The sequence below is a fragment of the Odocoileus virginianus genome, chromosome 1, assembly GCF_023699985.2.
Source record: "Odocoileus virginianus isolate 20LAN1187 ecotype Illinois chromosome 1, Ovbor_1.2, whole genome shotgun sequence".
NCBI classification, from domain to species: domain Eukaryota; kingdom Metazoa; phylum Chordata; class Mammalia; order Artiodactyla; family Cervidae; genus Odocoileus; species Odocoileus virginianus.
The window spans coordinates 3,550,021-3,571,712 of record NC_069674.1 but is presented as its reverse complement, the minus strand read 5'-3'; the positions used below and the strand labels follow the sequence as shown (position 1 = coordinate 3,571,712).

The window sequence follows — 21,692 nt, the reverse complement described above, 5'->3', positions numbered from 1 at the left end:
TAACTCTCACTCTTGACCTTCTTGCCTTAAAGTGCCTTAGACCACAGCTTAGAAAGTTAGCATAAGCAACTGTGATTGGCTTTCCCCAAGTTTTGAGACCATGGTTGTGGAGGCTTTAAGAGAGAATGTTATTTACAAGCGTGTCTTCATCAAAAATCTATTTTGTTTGTTAAAAATCCATAATGGGAAAGAAACAGTAGCAAATAACAGGCAATTTTTGCATTTAAAAAAACAGTGTTTGGAATAAATAGATTTCCTGGTGGGTTATGTGAGAATGAGTCTTAAATCCTAACTACTTCCATTTCTTTCAGAGGAATTTTTGGCAAATAGAGTTTGTTTCTTGGCCTAACTGAAGTCCTGATTAATTTATACCAACAACAGTGACATTATGGGTATTTGTGTAACAAAAATTGTTTCTGACTGTGCCAGCATGGATGAAATGAAAGCCATCATAATTAGTTTCACAGAATGGAGGTTTAGAAGAATGAGTGAAAACTCTAAGTGAAATAGGCAGACAGGAATTTTGTGCTTCAATTTTTATGTCTACATCCTTGAAGGGGACAGACACAGAATTTATATTTTAGTGAATGCAGGCTCACTCTTCCTTTGGGCTCACTGAGGAATGTCTGCCCAGGTCGGGTGAGGCAGCTTCAGAGTGTAAGGGCTCTTCCACCCTCAGCCGCTATAAAACGTTGTTCTATGTGCGTGCTTGATAAGTTGCTTCAGTCGTGTCCAACTCTTTGCAACCCCACGGACTGCAGGCAGCCAGGCTCCTCTGTCCATGGAATAAGAATACTGGAGTGTGTTACCATTCCCTCCTCCAGAGGATCTTCCCAACCTAGGAATCGAACCCATGTTTCTTATGTCTCACTGTATTGGCAGGCAGGTTCTTTACCACTAGCCTGGAAACCCCCTGTTCTATGTATCTTGTGCAAATCTAACTTTTAAAACTCCAGATACACATCCATTTATATGACGATCTTCTAGTTTTGTGTTTTCCTAGGGACGTGTGTCTGTTGTCTAAAATGCTATATGCTGTACTTGCCTCTCTATCTTCCTTCTAGTCATAGATTTTTTAAAAATACATATTTACTTTCCTTCTTTATTTAAATTGATTTCTGAGTGAGAGAAGAGTAAAACGATTAACACCAAAGGACTTGGATCACAGTGTTTTGTTTTGAATGCCAGTTCTACTCCTATAAGCTTCATGAGTTTGGACAAGTCTCTTATTTCCCTAAAGTTTTAGTTTTCCCTCTGGAAAAAGGAAATAGTAAGAGTACCAGTCTTATATAGTTGGCGAGAATTAGGTGAGTTGATCCATTTATAGTCTATGGCAACTTTTTCTAAAATTGTGGTGAAAGGCACGCAACATAAGCCGTCTTAGCCATTGGAAATGTACCTGCGACTCAGTAGTGTTGAGAATATTCACATTGTCATGAAGCAGATCTCTGGTGCCGTGTATATTTTTATAATGCAGATGCCTATGTTAGAAAGATTGAGGGCAGGAGGAGAAGTGGGTGACAGAGGATGAGATGGTTGGATGGCGTCATTGACTCAATAGACATGAGTTTAAGCAAACTCTGGGAGATAGTAAAGAACAGGATAGCCTGGCATGATGCAGCCCATGGGGTCGCAAAGAGTCAGACACGACTGAGTGACTGAATGACAAATGTTAGAAATTAACCTTCAATATTTAGACATATTGAGAAACAGTGTCTTATCACTAGGGATGATATTAAGACCAAGACATGTTAGCATCTCAGATTTTTCTTGCCATGTTCACAGACATCCCTAGAAATGTTTTGTTTTGCTTAGAATTTGTTTTTATCACCATTTCTTGATTACCATAAACCTGGCTCTTTGTAGATAAATCAATACCCCCAGGTTTAAATAACTTATTTTTATATATTTAAGTGGAGATTTGGCTCTCTATGATGAATACAGGTTGTTAATTTTCAGCTTCTTAAGATCTGTCTTCCCCTTCCCACCCTTCCCCTCCACCCCTCATTCTCCCCCTCTTCCCTCCTCTTATTTCTGTTATCTCATTGTAACTTCTTCCCTTCATTTCTCTTGTGTGTTTTTTCTTCTTTCTCCTCCCTTCTCCTCTCATTTCTTCTAGAGTCCCTCTTGAATCCACTCTTGTTCAGTCACTAGGTGATGTCTGACTCTTGGTGGCTCCATGGACTGCAATGCACCAGGCTTCCCTGTCCTTTGCTATCTCCCGGAGTTTGCTCAAACTCATGTCCACTGAGTCGGTGATACTATCCACCCATCTTAATCTCTGTTGCCCTCTTCTCCTCCTGCCCTCTTCAACCCACCACTTCATGTTTAATTCAGTAAGGTTGGAATTGATAGTGATTTGGCCAGTTGGACATGTTCAGAACTTGGTTTTCAAGCAAAGCCAGTATCAAGCCATGGCAAAGTCAGGGAGGATGCGTAAAAGTGGTAGCTGAGCAACAAAGGAAGTTGACATTCATGGCCAAGGATGTTATCCACATAGCTACCTCTCTGAACTGCTCACTGGGAAAACCAACTATGTAAATCATATTATTCAAGGATAATATTGCTGGCTCCCAACCGCTGAAACTTTAACCAAAAACTGTGTTTGAATCACTTATTTGCCTGTGGAAAGACTTCTGGATGAACTTATGTTCAACAGGGCAAAACCTCACTAATTTGATTTTTATTTATTTTAGTTTTAAATTTTTTATTTATTTTAAATATCACAGCATATGCAATTATCTCCCAGTTATAATTTCTTATGCTTGATTTATTCTTAATATTTAACACTGCCTGCCACACAAAAAAATGATGTTACTGGCCCACTCTAGTAGCCAGAATTTTGGTTCCCATAATGTCTGTCCTCTGATGTCACACCCATGGTTGTGTTAGAGTGCATGGGAAAGGGACTTTGAAGGTAAAATTAAGTTTACTAGCCAGTGGACCTTAAGACAGGGAGTTATCTTGAATTATCTGGGTGGGCACGGTGTAATCACATGAGCTCTTAAAATCAGAAGAGGATCCTGCCAACAGAATGAGCTTGGGAGCACATTCTTCCCCAGGGCCCCCGAAAGAAACCTGGTGCTGCTGATATTTTGATTTCTACCTTGTTCAGTTACTTAGTCACGTCCGACTCTTTGCAACCCCATGGGCTGCAATACACCAGGCCTCCCTGTCCATCACAAACTACTAGAGCTTACTCAAACTCATGTCCATTGAGTCGGTGATGCCATCCAGCCATCTCATCCTCTGTCGTCCCCTTCTCCTCCTGCCCTCAGTCTTTCCCAGCATCAGGGTCTTTTCCATGAGTCAGCTCCCCATCTTGTCAGACTCTAAACAGAGAATCTAGCCACACTGCTCTGGACTTCTGCCTACAGAACTGTATGATGAGAAATGAGTTCAGCTTTAAACCACTAAGCTTGTGGCAACTTGTTACAGCAGCAGCAACAGAAGACTAATACATACCCTGTTCACTGTCAGGTCATTAGCTTATAGTTGTGGCTGTTTTTGATCTCATCACAAGTTTTTGCCTCACCCTCTTTCTGACCAACATGGGACACAGTCCATGGACAGAGTCCCTAGCTGAAAAATGAAAGTATATTATCTAGGGTGAAACAGATCACCAGTCCAGGCTGGATGCATGAGACAAGTGCTCAGGCCTGGTGCACTGGGAAGACCCAGAGGGAGCGGGTAGAGAGGGAGGTGGGAGGGGGGATCGGGATGGGGAATACATGTAAATCCATGGCTGATTCATGTCAATGTATGACAAAAACCACTACAGTATTGTAAAGTAATTAGCCTCCAACTAATAAAAATAAATTTAAAAAAAAAAAAAAAAAAAAAAGAAAAATGAAAGTGAAAGTTGCTCAGTCGTGTCTGACTCTTTGCGACCCCATGGACTATAACAGTCCATGGAATTCTCCAGGCCAGAATACTGGAGTGGTTAGCCTTTCCCTTCTCCAGGGGATGTTCCTAACCCAGGGATAGAACCCAGGTCTCCCGCATTGCAGGCAGATTCTTTACCAGCTGAGCCCCCAGGGAAGCCCAAGAACACTGAAGTGGGTAGCCTATCCTTTCTCCAGCAGATCTTCCCAATCCAGGCATCGAACCGGGGTCTCCTGCAATGCAGGTGGATTCTTTACCAGCTGAGCTAAGAGGGAAGTATATATTTGGTTTTCATGGAATAAGATGAAGTTAATTGACATTTCAGGATTATATGGCAGAGTTCCATCTTAGAAATCTGCCCTCACTGAGTGAATTGAGTGAAAGTATAAGTTTTAATTCAGTGCTACCAGCGAAAGACTTTCTGGAAACCAACTGCATTTCCAGGGAATAAGTTAAAAGTGTAGAGTTATATGGATCACCTCACATTTATTGATTCAGAATCTCCACAGATATGGGCAAGGAGTGTGGAGTTTTCAAAAAAATAGAAGTAAATGGAAACGATAAGTATGTTTAGTGAAAGTTGTGTGTGTGTGTGTGTGTGTGTGTGCGTGCATTTTCACAGGTGTGCATACAGGATCACCATGTAAAAGGATCACAAAGATCATAGATATTTGAGAAACATTGCCCTAATCTGACCCTGTGGATTTCAAACCTTTGGTACTCTCCAATTAACTGGGACTCCTCTACAAATACTTCCTGTCTGCTTGCCTGGCAATTCTGCTTGCCGGTTACCAGGCATTTCTGTAAACGGTGGCACAGACAGGGCACAGAGGACTTCACCAGCCACGGAAGAGACTCTCAGTGACACACTCCCTTCCATCGGTGGGCCTGTTCTGTATGCCACGGGGGACATTGACTGTGTTCAGCGGAGAATCAAGTTCCTTTGAGCATTTCCCGGAGATAAATACATATGAAATATAGGATGCTGGCTGTAGAAAGGGATGTGTAGAAGTGGCTGTCTTGCTTATAGGATAAGGTAGTGAATGATACAGAGCAATCATGCCGTGTTAGGAAAGGGTCTTCAGTATTATCATCAACAATGAGACGTGGTGAAAAGGGAAGTTGAAACAATGGGAGTTAAAGCGATAGGCTGTCTTCAATATAGGTTTCAGAGAAAGGCAATGAGAAAAGCCAAAATGCCTATGTAGTGTTTGTTGTTTTTTTTAAGACTGATTGATTTATTTTCGGTAGTGTTGGGTCTTCGTTGCTGCAGGTAGACTTTCTCTAGTTGCGGCGAGCGGGGCGCTGCTCTGCACTGAGGTGTGAGGGCTTCTCGTTGCGGTAGTGTCTCTCCTTTCAGAGCATGGGCCCTGGGCACGTGGGCTTCAGAGGTTGCAGCCCCCCAGCTCAAGAGCACAGACTCAATGGTTACGCTATGTGGGCTTAGTCACCTTACCGCATGAGGGATCTTCCTGGACCAGGGATCAAACCTGTGTCCCCAGGATTGGCAGGAGGATCCTTAACCACTGGACCACCAGCGAGGCCCCATGTAGTTTCAAAAACTGAAACTAGTGATAAAGGAATAGAAAGGATGAAGGGATGCTAAGGAAAGCTAGAGAGGGACTAGAGCTGAAGGGCGTTTGCAGATGTGTCTAAACCCTTACCAAGGACCCTGCCCATGAATGAGCATGGTTTGGAGTCACTGGGTGCATTTGCTGATGATTTTCCCTAGGAAGGGGGACATTTGTTTATTTGTACTTTTTGGCCACGCCCCGCTGCATGTGGGATCTTAGTTCCACAACCAGGGATCGAACTTGCACCCCTTGCATTAGAAGGCCAAGTCTCAACCACTGGATCACCAAGGAAGTCCCTGTTTATATTTTTTAAAGGAATCATCTCTGGTATGAATAATTGAGATTGATTTTAAAGAGAAGTGCTTCCCTGGTGGCTCAGATGGTAAAGAATCTGTCTGCAATGCAGGAGGCGTGAATTTGATCCCTGGGTCTGGGAGATCCCTTGCAGGAGGGCATGGCAGCCCACTCCAGTATTCTTGCCTGGAAATCCCATGGACAGAGGAGCCTGGTGGGCTACAGTCCATGGGGTCACTAACAGTCAGACACGACTGAGCGACCAGCACTTTGAAGTGAAGAGTCCTGCCCGTACCCACATTTGCCTGCCTTGCCAGCCATGATGGTGATAGCAATGGCACTCAAGTACTCGCTAAAGTATTTGTAATGCCTAGAGTAACACACAGACACACAGAAAAATGTTATCTTTGGCAGTAAAGAAAAATGAGGCTCAGAGAGGTGAGATGAACACAGCGTCATCGTAACTGTGAGAGCTGAGGCAGGAACACCGAGGCCCTGACTCCCCACCCGGGGCTCTTTCCAGGAGACCACACTGCCTGCACCCAAGCATCCAGCCCTCTGACCAGCCAGGGCCCCTCCCAGAATGCCAAGAGCTGAGCACGTCCAGACCATGAGAGTCAATTTCAAGTCTTGGTAAGACTTAATGTCCACAGAAGGGAGAATCTGCACATTTCTGGTCAGTGAGCTTTGAAGAACAAAAGGTCACTGCCAATTTGGAGACAAAACCTTTGCAGAGACAACATCCTGCAATTACTACTGGGAGGTTAACCTTCCCCGTTTGATCAGGAAGCAAAGAAGTCGTTGTTGAGCAAACTCTGAAATACCCGAGGCCTCAAGGATCCCCACGCCCCTATTAAAGTGCTTTCATGCTGACCATCGTTATATTATTGTTTTCTTTGGCTCACCTCTTCAGTCTCTGACCACAAAGCCCAAAGCCACAGGAAGGCAGAAAAGTACAACAAATGGACTTTCTCTACCCATCCCAAGCGGACGTGTTGTAGTTTTAGTCGGTCAGAGCTACTTACAGACTCTCTGGAAGACACTGCCTCTCGGTAAAGGCCCTGTTTCCATGCTCTTCTAAAGGCAGGACCTCAATCGCAGGTTTCTGTAGACGAGAAGGAGGTCATCAGCTATGACTCTGTCCTGCAAGGTTCAGCCAGCATTCATATGGAATTCTACAATTAAATTATTGGAGTAGAGTTTCTTTGCAATGTTGGGTTAGTTCCTGCTGTGAATCAAAGTGAAGCAGCCACACATATACATATATTCCCTCTGTCTCCACAGAGCGTTGGGCAGAGTTCCCTGGGCCGTACAGTTGGTCCCTGTTAGTTACCTATTTTACACACAGTAGTGTGTATACAGTCAATATAGTCAATCTGTCTCCCAATTCATCCCACCACTATTTTCCCCCTTGATACCCATATGTTTGATGTCTACATCTGGGTCTCTATTTCTGCTTTGTAGATAAGATTACCTATACAAATTTTTTCAGATACCACATATATGTGTCATATAATAACACATTGGTCTTTCTCTTTCTGACTTACTTCATTCTGTATGACAGTCTCTAGGTCCATCCATGTCTCTGCAAATAACCAAATTTTGTTCCTTTTTATGGCGAAATAGTATTTCATCATATTATGTACAACACCCTCTTTACCCATCCGTCTGTCGATGGACATTTAGGTTGTGCCTGTTTCTTGGCTATTGTAAATAGTGATGCGATGAAAAGACCCCATCTCATTCTGTGACAGCCCTTTTCAGTTTATGTCTCAGGGTCCCATTCTGGGCTGGGAGGTTGGAGAGCCTTTGGAAGCAGTAAGGGAAGAAATTGCCCCAAACTGAAAAGAGAAGAGAAGTTGGCATGACTGCCTGGAGCAGGGTCTGCATGCTGATTCAAGAGGGAGCCCAAAGGAAGAGGCAAGACCCCGAGGGGAAGGCTTGATGGTGCCCTTTTGGAGTCCGAGTCCTGGGCTGTTTGGCCCCTAGCCCCTCCAAAGTGTTCTGTGTCCCCAGGCAGCCCCAAAGCAGCAGGGTTACAACACTTAAAGGAATGATGCAGAAGGAAATAACGTCCTGTAACCCATGACAAATGGCCTGAAAGCCCCTCCCTGGGCTTTAGCACTGCAGAAACCCACATACCTGGACCAGTCCTGGGGGGATCCCGAGTGGTGACCAAGACTTAGCTGCCTCTCATTCCATCAGACAGAACATCGGATATTATAAAGAAAATAAGGAATGAGGTATTCTTGCACACCTGAATTTGTAGATTAGTGCAGAGCAAAAAGAGGCTACAATGAGGGTTCAAGATAGTAGTGCAGTGTGTTTATGTAAAGCTTGAGTAAAGAATATTTAAGCGGCTAGTGGAGTCAGATTTGACAGTGTGTGTCTTGAAATGGTTAAATTTATGTTGGACGCCATAGACCTGGGTGTTGATATTCTGGAGGCAAATTCTTGGCTACCTAAAATTCAGTCCTTCTGAAACAAGCGATTACTTCATGACTGTTCTGAAAATCAAAAAATAAGTAATTTATAATTATCTATAACTCAGGGGAGACTATACAGCTTTTGTTAGCCATGACCTCCAGCTCCCTCTCCCATCAAACCAGAATCAGTCACGGCTGTCACCTCCTTCCCCCCCAAAATCAAAACCCTAGTTTGGTTGTAAGGCTTATTGTGTCTTATGCATGCTAATAATCACTGACTTGCCCTGGGAAACTGCCCTGATTTTATGTCACGTTCATCTTTTGACAATTCTTAGTTGTTAATTTTCTATGTCATCTCTCATTCAGCAGTATTGCATTTTGTGATCTCTTTGAGGATATTCATGTTAGACCATTTTAATAAGGTGAAAATTTAAGTAAAGATAGACTCATTTATTTAAAAATCAATAAATTATTCATGTTATGTTTGAGAACATTTAGGGTAAAAATGACATTGCAATTCTTGGTTTGCCTGCAGTGTCACAAAGACTTAGAATCTCACAAGATGATTCTGATTTAAAACAGTGAAAAACCCTTTCTTTGTAGAAATATAGGGAAGTCCAAGGTACTTTTAAAAATATGGCTTATTAACAAAATATGTGAGTTTTTAATGTCAGTTTTTAAAAGACTTCAACAACTGTCCCTTTTATATCAGATACTGAAGTTCATGAATATCCTTTAGTTAGAAGTCACCCAGATCACAAAACTACAAACGACTTGAAAAATATATGATAACCATGGCAGAATATCATTTTGTAAAGCTTTATATAGTGAAGAATGAGACCTATGTTTTCTTCCCCAGATTTTCCAATGATTTAAAGTTCTTCTGTTGGTAAGGTTCTCCATGGTCTGTTTCCAGAGTTATAGATCCATCATACCTACCTTTCCAAAATCATATAAACTCAAGCTCACATTATTTTTATCAGCCAGGAATTAAATATTAATCAGCTTTTCTTGGTGCTTAGCCCACAGGTCTTACTTCAAAGACTTTTTAAAGGGGAAATACTAGAAGTCATGTCCCCTGGCTTGGAATCATTTTGTCAGCAATATCGGTTCCTGTAGCTCTCCGTGTTGCTTAACTTACAACTTAAATGGAATGTTGAAGAGCCCCGAATGTATTAACTTGCTCTGTTTCCATATTGACATGATCTGTAAATGACTTACAGACCCGATGCATTTCGACTCCCAAATATAGGTACACAGTCCTTGAAAATGGCTTGTGAGAGCTTCCGAATTCCAGTAAAACATTTACACTCGTAAGATTATGACCACTTCTTTATCTCAGTTTTTTCCTCCAATTAAAATAATGTCCTACTGTGCTTCCAATAGGAAGAGGATACTGCTGTCCAGAGGTGGTGACTGGGCATAATTTGAGAGGCATTCACAGTCTCCCCACTCCACTACATCGCAATGGGAACTCTTTGCCCTCACGTGCTCTGATGCCAGGAATTTCCCAGTGTTGGTTTTGAGTGAAGCATCAGAGTCTTGAATATGAATGACCTAAATATCACTGGCCTATCAGTGGCAGCTGAAAGTTAATATCCTGAGCCCTCTCTCCCTCCATCGGATAGTGGGGAAGAAGCCACGATCACCACATCTAGGCTTCTCCTGGACACAGTGGCAGACAATGTACAGCTTTGTTTACAAATATATTCAGTATAGAAGGTGCTACCAGTTCAGTCACTCAGTTGCGTCTGACTCTTTGCAACCCCGTGGACTGCAGCACGCCAGGCCATCAAGTCGGTGATGCCATCCAACTATCTCATCCTCTGTCGTCCCCTTCTCCTCCTGCCTTCAATCTTTCCCAGCATCAGGGTCTTTTCCAATGAAGGTGCTGTAATATTAGCTTATGAGCCCTCACTTGGATCCCTTACTTCTGTATATGGACTTAAATCGTGCCTCTTGCCATTTTATTTTTTTAGTTTTTATTTTTATTGAAGTATAGTTGATTTAAAGTATTGTGTTAGTTTCAGGTGTACAATAAAGTTTTATATATATATAAAATATATATATAAAAAGCTTATATATATATATATAAGCTTTCCTGGTGACTCAGTGGTAAAGAATCCACCTGCTAATGCAGGAGGCATGAATTCAATACCTGGGTTGGAAGGATCCCTTGGAGAAGGGAATGGCTACCCACTGCAATATTCTTGCCAGGGAAATCCCATGGATAGAGGAGCCTGGCAAACTATAGTCAGTGGGGTCGCCAAAGACTCGGACACAACTTAGGAACTAAACAACAACTCTGTGTCTGTGTGTGTGTGTGTGTACATGTGTGTGTGTGTACACGTGTGTGTATGTATCCTTTTTCAATTTTTTTTCCTTTACAGATTATTACAAGATACTGAGTATAGTTCTCTGTGCATGCATGCTAAGTCACTTCGGTCGTGTCCAACTCTGTGCGACCCTGTGGCCAGTAGCCCACCAGGCTCCTCTGTCCATGGGATTCTCTAGGCAAGAATACTGGAGTGGGTTGCCATTTCCTTCTCCTATAGTTCCCTGTGCTATACAGTAAGTCCTTGTTGGTTATCTATTTTATATATACTAGTATATATCTGTTAATCCCAAATTCCTAATTTATCTCTCCTCCCCTTCCTGCTTGGTAACTATAATTGTGTTGCCTGTGATTGTGAGTTCATTTCTGTTTTGTGAGTCATTCTTGTATCTTTTTTTTTTTTTTTTTAGATTCCACATATAAGTGATATCTTAAAGTATTTGTCTTTCTCTGACTTACTTCACTTACTGTGATCATCTCTAGGTCTATCCATGTTGAAGCAGGTAGCATTATCTCATTCTTTTCTTGAGGGGTGGCGCATTCATGGAGTATCTGATCATGATATCTGGGGTCAGCCTTGTAGCTCTCAGTCTGGCTGTTGAGGGGTGATCCTGCTTGGGTTCAGGAGGGTGAAGAACCTGATCTTCTGACTTCAAAAACTGCAGAGTACCACCACACACCAAAACCTGGACAGTTTCATTCTGGGGTAATTGCTGATTGCTTTGGGAGAAGACAAACTAAGGAAATGATTGAGAAGTCGTCACAGTCAGTATAGGCTAGGTTATGCTTCAGTAACAAACACACCCAAGAGCTCCACGGCTCAAAGAAAAGCCATGTGTCTGCTGCAGGTATCCACTTCCTCGGCCCATCACCTTACCAGAGTGAGAGCGTTTTGCACTGGCGGTGTCGGGCCTGATGTGGAAGTGGCATGTTGCTTCTTTCCAGAGCTCACCGATCAGACCCGTCACGTGCTTCCTGCCAATCAAAAGGGACCAGGAATGATTCTGTAATGTGTGCCCAGGGATGCTGAGCCAAAAATATTTGGCAACCAGCGCTACCCCTACACAGTGGATCATCATATGATGTTTAATGGAGAGACGAATCTTCAGGCAACTTCCAGAAAGGAGGCGCTCTTTGATGACAAGGAGGTCTCACCCCGTGTCTCCCGGTGCTGTCTGATCCAAGGTATTGCCCATATTACCAACCCAATGCTGCCTCTCCGTGAGGATAAATCCTCATCCAGCAGCTTAGGGATGAAGAGGAAGAGCACAGATGCAGGCATTCCTAGCTTCCTCCTGCCCATACAGCCTGGTCTCATGGTGTTATCTCGGACACAGACTTCCTGTTCTATTCCTCTGTCTCCAGAATCCTCCTTCCTCGCTACTCTTTCCTTCTGTTCCCTCGAGCACTTTTCTTGAGTCCAGAGATGGTGTTCTTCCTGGCAGTTGCTCTTTGGGGTCGAGGTGAGGCTGGTCTAAAGACAGATATTCCCAGTGATGGAATTCACTTCTCCAGCAAAGACGCTTATGCACTGTGTGAGCGTGTTTCCATCTGCCCACTGAAATCCCCAGTCTCCGATTTCTCCTGGCCTTCCTCACTCTTCTCTCTTCTTCCTCCTCCCTTGCCTTGCCCTTTGTGGTTTAGTAAAGCTGATTGTCTCGAGGTCTTTGGCTCATCCCTTTTATCCCAGGCTCTAAACCACCCTCTAAACATGTTAGTTTCACAGTACTAATGTCCTATGACAAGAAAAACCCCCAGAAATGAGTATCACCTGATGAAAGACAAGAGGTGGTGGTGGGGAGTGGAAGTGACTGTTTAGATGAGGCTCCTCGCCTTGGAAAAGGCATCTGGGTGTGCATTATCTTATGGTGTTCAGTCCTTCGGGCTAGGTTTCTGTAAAGGTAGAATCACCTCGGAGGAATCTGTCTTCCAGGTTGATGATGGGGACACCTGAGTGCAGCCCCGACAGTCTTGGGGCTCCCTGATGTACATTCCTCCCCGTCCCACCTCCTCCCAGCCTCCATCACTGACTGTTCTCAGGGTGCCCACACTGAGCTGGGTACCGGGTGGGATACTAAGAGACAGTGGTCTGGCCTCTGCCCTTGAGAAGCTCTTGGTCTCAGAGCTGGCTTGATCTGTTCAGAAGAGCGTGGCAGGTCACTATAATACCAGACTGACTGCAAATGTTGCAGTCTCAGAGCTGGCTTCCGTGTGCTCACACGGGAGTGCCCAGCGTGGAGCTGCTGCTCACAGAACATGTCTGGGATGAATCCGTTACAGGACGGGAGTAGGAGTGAGCGCGATGAACTCTGGGTCTGTCCCTCTGCCTGTGTCTCCTCTCTGCTGGGGGTCCTGAGATATTGGGGTGGGGGCTTCTGTAGCCACATTCCTCTATATCCAGAACACTACTTAGTACAGCTCTTTAATACCTGTTCTGTCTGCATACGATCAAGTGGATAAGGACCAAATCTCTCTTTTCCTGAGTAGATGCAGCCAACCTAGCTGCATCAGCATTTACCCTTTATCAGGAAATAGGGATAGAAAGCCCTGTCGCCCCGTATTCCGGACCTGCCCCTGGTCAGAACCCAGAACAAGAAGGCAGGACCTGCGGGCCAGCATGTGGACCCTCTGCCTCGGGCAGGCTGAGCATTCTGAGCTAAGACGATCATTAGTGTCTGGTTTCCCAGAGCAGAATGTGATCTCCGATTTAGCCCAGGTGATGCAGGACGCAGAAAATAGGGCCGTGGGAAGAACACCTCGGGTTCTGCACCAGGGGAGGCTGCTCTGGGGCGTCTGCTGACACCCAGGTCTTCCCTCTGCCCCCATCGGCCGGTTGAGGGGTCTCTCCGCTCCGCTGTGATCCTCAGAGGCTGAGACTGTCCTGTGCGGCTATTGGCTGCTTTGTGCTGAGCAGAAGACTCTGTGGTTGTTGGAAAGCGGTGTTAAAAGCCGGGGAGTGTCTCTGGTTGCAAGACGCCACGGGCATCAGCCCTCACTCGGCTTCACGTCAGCCCAGGAAGTCCCTCCATCTGCCTGGCTGGCGCACCTCCGACCCGCGCCCCACAGAGATGAACACTTCCAGACTGCCCGGAGTGAGCAGGTTAAAGCAGTTTTGGAGGGTGAGTAAAAGGACACAAATCAACTTACTGGAGGGGAGAGGGAGTTTAATTCCTGAAAGGAAAATTAAAAAGCTAAGCTGCTCGGGGGTGGGGGTGGGGGGTTGCCGTGAGTTATTTGCACTATCTTCCAAAACTCACCTGGGGGGATTCCACTGTGTGTATTTGATGTCTTGCCCAAGGTTTCGAATTTAATTTTTACTAATCTGCAGCAGATGCAATCAGCAGTTCAGCTTGGGGTGTTTACCCCCAGCAAAACTTTTCTAGAAATGGCAGTCTAGAATCTGAGCTGCTGCGTGATGGCAGAGTATATTTATTGCCCCTGCCCGCCCACCCCCTCGTGTATCGCCGGCATGTTCTGGTCTTAGCCTCTGGGAAGGGTCGAAAGTGATGGCTAACAGATAAAATCCTGTGGAAGTGAGGTCTCTGTGTGTTTTCTTCCCAACTATCGAATTTATCAGAAGCCCTGGGTGACTAGAAAGGAAAAAGCCAAGGAACATTCAAGCTTTGTGTGGCACTATTAAAGCGTTAGAGAGTCAAAGGCAACTGTAATTACCAAGCATTCAAACACGAGATACGTGTTGTAGACTGTTACCATAATCCTGTCATGAGGGGATCGGTGTCAAGCCAGCCTCATAACAGCCGGCTCCTGGAATTTCAGCTTTCGCCCCTCCTCACGGAAGGATAAAGTATCTCTGGTGATCATGGCTCTTTGTTGGTTGTCAGAATCTGGATTCAGAGCAACAAGTATTCTCTCCTGTGTAGTTAATGTCGGATTCGGGGAGGTGGGAAATGTCCACGCGTTCCAGCAATCAGTCAAAACCAGGTGTTTAGCACCTGGGAAGGAACAAATGACCCTCAAGGTGATTTTCAGTCCTTAATATGAAATGCAGAAAATGTGGGTGAGTTTCCATCTCGCCTGACGTTATTTGACTCTGATTTTCGAGTGTGTACTGGTGCCCTGATATAAACCACTTCCTTAGGTGAATAAGCAACAGGGAGTCATGCATGGAATGCATCTCTGACTGTAGGTGAACTGCCCTTCATCCTGTTGATGCTCTGGGTCACTGGGGAAGGGCCTGGGGTGTTGTGCTTAGCCAATCACTTAGCAAATCAGGATATCTTTTTATCTGAACTTGGAATGATCAGATAATGTGAGTGTGCCAGGAGTTGTGAAATTACTTCTTTAAGCCAGAATCTGCATTCACCTGAGTGGAGCCAAAACAGTTCCTCCTCAAATGGAAGAATATGTGTAATATGTAATGTATATATGTGCATGCATACATGTGTGTGTGTAGGTATTTCATCTGAGCAAATAAGAGCATGTTGAAAATATCTCAGTGATGGAACTAGAGAAGCACCATATGCTCCCTGCATAGCCCTGGGCTGAAGGTCCAACCATTTTCTGGGATTAGTCTCTTGATCTTGGGCAGAAGTGCTTAAGGCCCTTCATTTTCCCTCTGAAGAGGGAGTGGTTCCTTCCAGCCCTGAGAGTTAATCTCAGCACATGGAAGACAGATTACTCTCTGCCCCCGATTCACCCAATATCTGTCTGGATTGTTTCTCAGAAAGGTTCATGGTCGAGTGTCATTTCCTCTCTCACAGACTGTTTCATTTTAGCTATAACACCTCCAGTGAACTAAAAACATTGTATCTGACACCCCAGAGCTTCCGATGCACCCCTCAGGAAGCTGCATCTGGAAGGGAGCCCCGGGGCCCCTTGGCGTCCTCTGATGCACAGACTCACAGACTAACAGCAGTCCATTGGCCCTCTTCACTGGAAGGAGGCCTCGGATCGATGTAAAAAGACATCCAGGGTTTCACCAGCCAACAGCACAGTGCAGACGAGGAAGCACATTCTAAATAATCTGAGGACTTCCTTCATTATTTAGAGATGGGGATTTAAATGGGTGATGTAATTACTCTGTAGTCTCAATTCTGAATTATTCATCCCCCCTTTCATGGTCATTTTATGCTAATAACTCAGCCTATTGTTAATAAAATTTTTAAAAATCAGAGATGGATTCGAAAACAGTTTCGGAGAAAGGATGGAGAAGCCCCTGAATGGTGAGTAGCCTTGTAGCATCACAGGCAGACGGCAAGGCTAATTGTCTAGTTTCTTCGAGTTTGCTAGCCTCTCAAGGTGGGCTGGATGGACCACCTCCCATCTCCCCCAGCCCAGTGCCACCATATACTGCAGTGAAAACTCCTCCAAGGATCCTGGCAATTTTTAAGGGAATGTGTCCTGGTGGTCTGCCGTCAGCATCAATGACAGTGCACTCATGATTTGGGTAGCTTCTGTAACTTTATATTTTGTTATTGGTGGTGGTCATTCAGTCACTAAGTTGTGTCCAACTCTTTGGGACCCCATGGATGCAGCACGCCAGGCCTCCCTGTCCTTCACTATCTCCCAGAGCTTGCTCAAACTCATGTCCATGGAGTCAGGAATGCCATCCAACCATCTCATCCTCTGTCATCCCCTTCTCCTCCTGCCCTCAGTCTTTCCCAGCATCAGGGTCTTTTCCAGTGAGGCGGCTCTTCGCATCTAGTGGCTGAAATATTGGAGCTTCAGCTTTAGCATCAGTCCTTCCAATAAATATTCAGGGTTGATTTCCTTTAGGGTCGACTGGATATTGGTGACAAGGGGAAATAAGAGGGGGGTTTTTTAAACAAACCCAGGAATGGTCCACCTGCAATAGTCAGAAGTAGAACACTTTTGGAATGGCTGCTTTAAATGGCCCTGCTGTTTAGACTGCATGCATGCCGTAGCCAAGTGATGGTTTGTTTTCACCAGAAAATATGTGAATCCAGTTACTGAATGCCAACAAAAGGCATCTGATGTTTAATGACAGACATCTGTGCACCGGAAAAGCTGGTCCAGTTTACCCGAGAAGGCAAAACAGGTTGTTTTGTCCCCATGGACTCTCTATTATTGACAACAGTGACAGCAAACAGGCCAACCCTGAGCACTTCAGCAGAGCCATGCTCCTGAGAGGACTTGCAGTCTCCTGGAGCAGTGAGCAGGATGCAGGGAATTCTGCTGCAAGCCCATCTCTCCCAGGGTTTTGTCCAAAGGGTCATTTTACCTCCCTGAGTGTTGGTTTTCTCACCTGTAAAACTGCAGAGAAGAGTGTAGATCAAATTAGCGTGATTCTCTATCTGGGTAGTAGAAGATAATCTCCCAGAAAGCTTTTTTTTTCAACTATGCCCGGGCTCTGCCCCCTCCAATTAACTCAGTCACTGTAGGTGGAGTCTCTGATGTCAACATATTCTTTCCAAGCTCTCCAGGTCATTCTAATGGGCAGCCAGAATCAAGAACAATTGTATTATCTGAAGGCCCTTCCCAAGCTCTCACATTCTATATACTAAGATTCTAACTGTTATTTCTCAAGGTAAAAGCACTACACAGTTTGTATTGTGGTTGTGGTGGTTCTTAATATTCTGTTCATTTCAAGAGACGATTAGTTGAAAGTGGTACAGTGAAACTTAGGAAGGCCTTCAATCCCCCAAAGCGGCATTTCAGGCTGAAGACTTCAAATATCCTTAGTGTGGACAAAACATCTAATGGCCATCTGAATTTTTAATTCCCTAATGGGATACTTTCAGTCCTAGAGCAGTGAACTCTAGTTTCAAGGGAATAAAACCAGCGAAAATAATATACTTTCTCTCAAATACAGGCTTGTCTTTCTTGTCGCTGAGGCCTAAGACAGTGTTAGGTATACAAAAATGAAGAAGACATGGTCCTTGTATAATTAATTTATAATCCAGTAGAGGTGAGAGAAAAAGAAATAGTGGATTGTGGCTTCGGAATATCTAAATCTGATGTTGTTTGTGCAATTACCCAGTCTCAAAAACTTGGCTGATGCATTTAGAACTAGACAGAAGAACCCCACCCCTATTTTTTGCACATTCAAAGGTAGTTGATTTTGAGGGGTAAGCATGTCATTCTTCTGTCCACATTTCTTTGGGACAAAAAGAAGTCTAATAAATACTCATACTCCCATACCTATACCCATAGATACTCTGAAAGCACAAGGCATTTATACTGATGTTCAACTAACATTTATGTGTTTAAATATGCAATCCCACATTTATGCATTTCAATAAAAGAAGAAAATATGAGAACTTCCCTGGCAGTCCAATGGTTAGTACTCTGCACTTTGACTGTTCAGTATCCAGGTTTGAACCCTGATCCAGGAACTAAGATCCTGTAAGGCGTGTGGCCAGGAAAAAACAAACAAACAGAAAAAAAATGAAGCAAAGAAACTACCGTGGGATATTGCCTAAGTCATGCCACAAATGTGAAAACCAATTTAAAGCGCTTGCTAACGTTTGGTTCTTTCCCTGGACTGTCCATGGCGCTCCCGGGTCGTGATGTTGAGTCTTCCTGCACTGGGTGGGCTCCGGGTCTGACTCGCAGTCACGCTTTCTTCAGGTCTCAGAGGAAAATAGTCTGAGTCCTTGGAACCTAATCGTGTCTTTGCCCCCGGGAGCTGGGTTTAGGAGGGGAAGCTCTTTCTGCTCTGTGAACCTTTAGGTCTTGTCTGTGATGGGATGAGGTTAGGCCAGGTTTCCATAGATCTTCTAATGTCCTGTGATTCTGCCTCCAAACCATTTTAGCCAAGTTGTTAGGAAGTCAGAAAGACTATTTTAAAGCTGGTCATCCAAAGAGGAAGTCAGACAGGATAGTGATTCCTTCTCCTCCAGAAACTCCAGTCCACCAACCCACCTGGGTAATTGAGTTGAAAGGTCATTGGCATTGAAGACAAATCAGAATTTGAATCCAGATTCTCCCATCACCTCTCTGGGTGAGAGGAGGCAGGTGTTAAGCTCTCTGAACTCAAATTTCCTCCTGTGTAAGATGAAGCTGGTAATATTAGTTATACTCTAAATGCTTTGGGGTGAAGATTAAATTGGATAACACACACACACACACACACACACACAGTGTCTATGGAGCTTCCCATGTGTCTCAGTGGTAAAGAATCCACCTTCCAGTGCAAAGAGATACAGGAGACACAGGTTCAATCCCTGGGTCAGGAAATCCCCTGGAGGAAATGGCAACTCACCTCAGTGTTCTTGCCTGGGAAATGCCGTGGACAGAGGAGCCTGGTGGGCTACAGTCCATGGGGTCACAGAATTGGACACAACTGAGCGACTGAGCGTGATACAGCATCTTTGAAAGTACTAGAACGTGGTGGGTGCTCAGTTAGTGATGTCCAGGACACACTCGCTTGTTTGAGGGAGGCTGACTGCACTCATCCCAACGGGATGTTTGCTTCAGGACACAGCAGAGGTCCTAGGGTTGCAGATGGGTTGAAGAAGGAAAATACGATTGGTTTGGCCAAAAAGTTTGTTTTCTATAAGATCTTATGGAAAAACCCAAACAAACTTCTGCCAGCCCAATACCTCCTGGCCCCCCAAGAGTGTAGAGTAAGTGATGTCGTGACACAGGTTTCCATCAGCCACTTCCCCTCTCCCCCCTTTTCATGTATCTCTGGGTTGAGACCTATGAGACGCTCCCTGTATTTGAATTTCTCTTTGTGGCCTGCCTTCTATTTTAGCGTGTCTCTTTCCTTGCAGACCAGAGCAACTGCTCTCAGTTCTTGAAAGAAAGCAAGCTAGAACACACTTGAACAGTTCTACTTCTCAGAGTCTCTATGGTTCCGTTCACCAGCGAGTTTGTGCAGTCAGGCATTTGGACATCAGGTAGACCCAATCACGGCTCTTTATTGGCCTCGAATCGTGTCCCTTTATAGAAGGTTCTTTGCTTCTTGTTAACCAACACTCAAAAATTATTAATTTGGCTCTTTATTCGTGAACATTAAAAGCTGGAAGTTAATAAATATTTTATGATCCCAAAGCTAAAATGCATATCTGATTGATATTGAGGGATGAAAAATGGAGGGCAGGAAAAAGACCTCCTCTTTCCTGAACTTGCAAAATCAATGCAAAGTGGGCTTTCTCTAACCTACTGAGTGTGTAACTAATGCTGGCTGGAGCAGGAGGCCTGACAGAACTGTGTGTGTCCCCTGGGAGTCTCCAGGTACTTACAATATCACTCTTCTGCCTAGTCTTCCAGGTGAAGGTGGCTGGAATTCCCACAGGAGGCAAATAGAGTTGATAGCAGCAGCATCAGTGGATCCAGTAATGTTAAGATTTCAAAGAAATATATCACAACTCTTCCTTCTCAAAAGGTGATGGGTTCCTGGCTTAGAATGTAATTTTGCAAATCAGATGTTAATCTTGAAATAATAAACAGGCAATTCTTTCTACCTTTGTATTCATTGCCGGTGTAAGAAGGGCTTAAGTATACATTTAGTTCATACTGTGTCACTTCTTCTGCAAATGTGCTCAGGAACTCAGCTGAGGTGTTGGTGTTCTTTAAAGAATCTTCTCCCTACCCCTACTGAACCAGAACAGATTCTTTGCATTTACTATTGATTAAAAGATGGTTGGACCTTTCTGACAGTCCAAAGGAATGGAACTAGGATAAATAAGGCCAATTTTTCCCCCAAAGTTCTAAAAAGCCCACACATTCACCTTGTGTCCTGGAAAGAGCTGTTACTTTGTGGAGGAAAAAAGGAGTATTGAATAGTTTTTTCATCAGATGGTCGTTCAAAGAACTATTCCTAACCAATGAAATCTTTAAGAAGCCTACACTGCCTCGTGCTCATTTAGGAATCTAGGAAGTTCCTATTATCAGATGTTTTTGAAATAAAGTATGTTGAATATTTGCAATCGGGGAGTTCATGTATAAGATGTCAATTGTCAGATAGTTTGTTTGATAGTTAATAACCAGAAGCAAATGATATGGTTGCATAGAAACCCAGCAAACAAACTTGGGGACTGGAGAGTCTGTTGATGTTTCATTTTTGGCAGTAATTTCCTGGATGGAGATTCTGTGCTTTGTCCATTGATGGTGCTTTCTGCACACATCTGAGCCAAGTTACTGATTGGAAAGACAAGTGTATGAGATACACATATGTTAATCTTAGTCTCTCAGTTGTGTCCAACTCTGCAACCCCATGGACTGTAGCCCGCCAGGCTCCTCTCTCCATGGAATTCTCCAGGCAAGAATGCTGGAATGGGTGGCTATTCCCTTCTCCAGCGAATCTTCCAGACCCAGGGTTTGAACCCAGGTCTCCTGCATTACAGGCAGATTCTCTACCATCTGAGCCAGCAGAGAGATACACACAACACTTGTAAGATTTTAAAGTGTTACCATGTAAACATGATTACCAGCATCTTAATGAAGACACAGTTATCCTTGACGATGAGTATGTAGAAGAACCCACTTTAGGAGGCAAATGGACTTTAGGGTTAATTGAAGGGTTCCTTAAACACTTTCCCTCAGTTGCCTCTTTGGTAAAATGTAATCAAATTAGTTATCCTGTAAGATTCTGTGAGAGATTCATGAGATCACAGACATCATGAGCGAACTTGGGACCTGTCTCATTCACAAATGCTGGTTTCTCTTTTTCGCTCCTGTGCACACAAGCTCTTGTTTGATCTTTAACTACAGCTCGTAGGCTGAGGATGGGCGTACTGAGCATCCTTGAATGGAAGGAAGGAAGAATGGATCAATGGATGGATGGATGGATGATTGAATGGAAGGATGGAGGGAACTAGCTTACATCCAATTTATGTCTACATAAAAATCTATGATTTAGTATGAATCACCTAGGAATTCACCAAATCTATTTTTAATCAGTTAGCATGAACTTCAGCTGTAATGCTGATATTAACATTACCATATGATCTGAAAACACAAGAAAAGATTCCTTTTCTCTGTTGTTTTCGTTTTTGCCTGGCCCCTCTTTAGAATTATTAACATTATTAGGTAGTTCGGCTATTAGCCTTTATCCAAAGACATTATCCATGCATTGTTCGGTGTTCACCTTTGAATTTAAGACAGCTCTTTGGTTGAGGAAGTAGAGTATTTCTACTCTATGTTTACTAGTTAGGAGAAGGATACAGGAAAAGCCATAACCATTTAACCTAAGCCTTTTGGGGGCAAATGTCAGTGGATTTCTCTCTCTTTATTCTTGAGTACCCTCTT

At 44.0% G+C, this 21,692-nt stretch overlaps 1 protein-coding gene across 4 annotated transcripts in view; it reads left to right on the top strand.

The window, feature by feature from the left end:
• Positions 1-21,692, top strand: part of DPP6 (dipeptidyl peptidase like 6) — a 1,052,271-nt gene that overhangs the window by 381,619 nt on the left and 648,960 nt on the right. The gene's annotated exons all lie outside the window — the stretch shown is intronic.